This window comes from Drosophila suzukii, chromosome 3, assembly GCF_043229965.1.
Source record: "Drosophila suzukii chromosome 3, CBGP_Dsuzu_IsoJpt1.0, whole genome shotgun sequence".
NCBI classification, from domain to species: domain Eukaryota; kingdom Metazoa; phylum Arthropoda; class Insecta; order Diptera; family Drosophilidae; genus Drosophila; species Drosophila suzukii.
The window spans coordinates 60,821,881-60,825,433 of NC_092082.1; positions in this window are offsets into that span (position 1 = coordinate 60,821,881).

Below are 3,553 nucleotides of genomic sequence, written 5' to 3' on the forward strand. Positions count from 1 at the left end.
TAGAAGGATTAACAAGGTAATAGTACGAGATATGTTTCCCCTTCCCTTGATCGAAGACCAATTAGACCGTCTGCAAGATGCCCATGTATTCAGCACGCTGGACCTCAAAAACGGATTTTTCCACGTTAATGTCGATGAAGAAAGCCGCAAGTTCACATCCTTTGTAACTCACAATGGCCAGTACCAGTTCCTGAAAGTCCCTTTTGGCCTCACGAATTCTCCAGGTGTATTTCAAAGACACGTTAACGCCATTTTCCGAGACTTGACCCGTTCTGGTATTGCGATTCCCTACGTCGACGATATCATAGTCCCAGCTGCAGACGAAGGCGAAGCAGTAGCCAATCTCAAGACAGTCGTCAAACGTTGTGAGGAGTATGGTTTAGTTATCAACCTAAAGAAATGCTGCTTCCTAAAAAAGAAAATCGAGTTTCTAGGTCATTGTATTGAAAACCAATCGATCAGCATCTCAGACGACAAGACGAAAGCTGTGACGAAGTTTCCTTCCCCGACAAACCAGAAGCAATTACAAAGCTTTCTGGGTCTGGTTGGATATTTTCGCAAGTTCATACTGAGCTTTTCAATCATTGCCAAACCTTTGACCGATCTTATGAAGCACGACGCCAAGTATTGTTTTTCTGACAGAGAGATTGGCGCTTTTAACAAGCTTAAGAGTTTGATTACCCAAAAACCTGTGCTCAAAATTTTTCATCCACAGCACGAAACAGAACTTCATACAGATGCTTCGATTGATGGTTTTGGGGCAGTATTACTCCAAAAATCTCCTAAGGATAACCAGATCCATCCAGTCTACTACATGAGTAAGAAAACTACAGACGCAGAAAGAAAGTTTTCTAGCTACGAGTTGGAGATTCTGGCAGTGGTAGAAGCTTTCCGAAAATTCCGAATATACCTGTTGGGTATGCATTTCAAGCTGATCAGCGATTGCAATGCTTTCACGAAGACGATTGAGAAAAGAGAAGTCTGCACTAGAGTCGCACGTTGGATCCTCGAACTTCAGGAGTTTGACTTTGAAGTCGAACATAGATCAGGGACGCGCATACGCCATGCTGATGCTCTAAGCCGTTACCCTGTAATGATGATCTCTGACGATAGTTTGCACAGCAAATTAAAATGTGTTCAATCGCAGGACGAGGAGTTAAAAGCCATAATAGACATCCTTGCTGAAAAATCTATCCACAACAATTTCTTTTTACGATCTGGTTTGCTGTACAAATTGCTGAACGACGAAGAGCTTATAGTTGTACCACCGATCCTTCAACGTGAAATCATTCGACAGGCTCATGAAAAAGGACATTTTTCTGTAAAGAAAACCAAAGAGATCATCGGAAAGAAATATTACATTCCTAAACTTGAAGACAAGATCCAAAGACAGATTAAATGCTGCATTCCGTGTATAGTATCCAACCGCAAACTTGGGAAAAAAGAAGGAGAGTTGCACCCGTTGCCCAAGGAAGCGGAGCCACTTCAAACATTCCACATCGATTTTTTGGGACCTCTCGAATCAACTCACAAGGCGTACAAGCACATTCTTGCTGTCATTGACGGATTCACCAAATTTTGTTGGCTATATCCTACGAAATCAACATCCTCCAAAGACGTCATCACTAGACTAGAGGCTCAGAGCGCAATATTTGGAAATCCTGTTCAAATAATATCCGATCGAGGCGCAGCGTTCACTTCAGACGAGTTCAAGAAGTATTGTGAGAACGAGGGCATTGAACTTCACGCAGTAACAACTGGAGTTCCGAGAGCAAACGGTCAAGTCGAACGCCTCAACGCCACAATTGTATCTGTACTGTCCAAACTGTCATTAGATGATCCCAGCAAGTGGTATAAGTTCGTAAACCAGGTGCAGCAGACAATTAATTCGACGTACTGCAGAAGTACACAGACAACTCCATTCGAACTTCTTGTAGGCATCAAGATGCGCACTAAAACAGACGTCCAGTTGAAGGAAATGATTGAGCAAGAGTTAATACAAATGTTTAAGGACAGTCGAGACGAGATCCGCAAAGCTGCAAAACAACAGATCCTGGCTATGCAGAATGAAAACAAGCACTCATACAACCTCAGACGTAGACCAGCAGCAACATACAAAGTTGGCGATATTGTCGCTATCAAACGCACGCAACTTGGTGGTGGACTTAAGCTAAAGCCTAAGTACTTGGGTCCCTACCGCGTTACAAAAGTCAAGCCGTAGGACACTTACGATGTTGTAAAGGAATCGCCAACTACGGACGGACCAAGATACACTACCTCTTGCGCTGAGTATATGAAGCCATGGATGAATATATCCTCCGAGGACGACGACGATACATTCGGGACGAATGTTTAGAAGGATGGCCGAGTTGTGGGAATAGGTCTGGCATCCTTGTCAGCCGAACCCACCACAGATGAACATCACTACTAATTATTGGCGTGGTGAAAAAGGAAGTCTTGTACAAACACTTAGAACGAGAGAGACGAAGACGAAAGACGTGAAATTTATACGAAGCAAAAGAACGACGCGAGTAATAATCTCAAACGCTGTAAAATCCCTATTAAATTGCCAAAAACTATAATCAGAATTACTTATCACTATTCCTTTAAATAAAACTATAAACCTATTATAATAAAACTACAATTAGTGGGACTTTTCATTTAAAACAGAAAAACCAATCCCACATAAATAAAGATTTACAGATCTGTAAAGGTTTTTGTCCGTCAATTGGACAAATGGATGAATTGTTCATTATTCAATAGAATGCTCTCTCTGAGCGCTGGCAGCGCTTTTTGCTTTGCCGCTAAGTTCGGCCGGCAACTATTTACATTGTCTGGCTCTGACGTCATAGCTTTTCTTTTTTATTTTATTTTTGTATTAAATAAAGCTTAAATATATACAGGAATAAGAGTGGTAGAAGAAGAGAAGATATAGAAGTGTTCCGTTCCCGCGGGACTGCCGCAAAGCTATACTTCGCGGGACGGATAACGGTCAGGTTGCCGCTCCTCCTTATGACTCGTTGCGTCGACTCCGATCTCAACGCCTTAGATCCTTCAGGATGCCAGCGGCCATGTTGGCTATTGCGTCCCACTTGCTTTGGTTTTCCAGCATGCAGCTGATCACGTTGTCCGCTGTCAGGTTACAATCGGTTGTTGTTTCAGCTTCGGCTCGGTTCCTAGCGTATAGGGGGCAGCTGAATAGCGCGTGCTCCGCGTCCTCGATGCTTCCTGAGCCGCAGAGGTCGCATAAGGGTTTGGCTCCTGCTTAAACCTTTGCAAGTATTCCTTAAAGAATCCATGCCCGGAGATCATCTGCGTGAGGTAGTGGTCTACCTGTCCGTGTCGTCTCTGCAACCAGGGGGTTAGGCTGGGAATTAGCCTGTGCGTCCACCGCCCAGTGGTCGCATTGTTCCACCTCCTTTGCCATGCCTCGATCGTGCTACTGCGCTGGGTCCCGCTTCCTGTGATCCCAGTTCTTCGATCAGCCGCCGGCAGGTCTATCGGTATAGTACCGGCTACCACTAGCGCGGCTTCCTCAGATACCGTGCAGAAG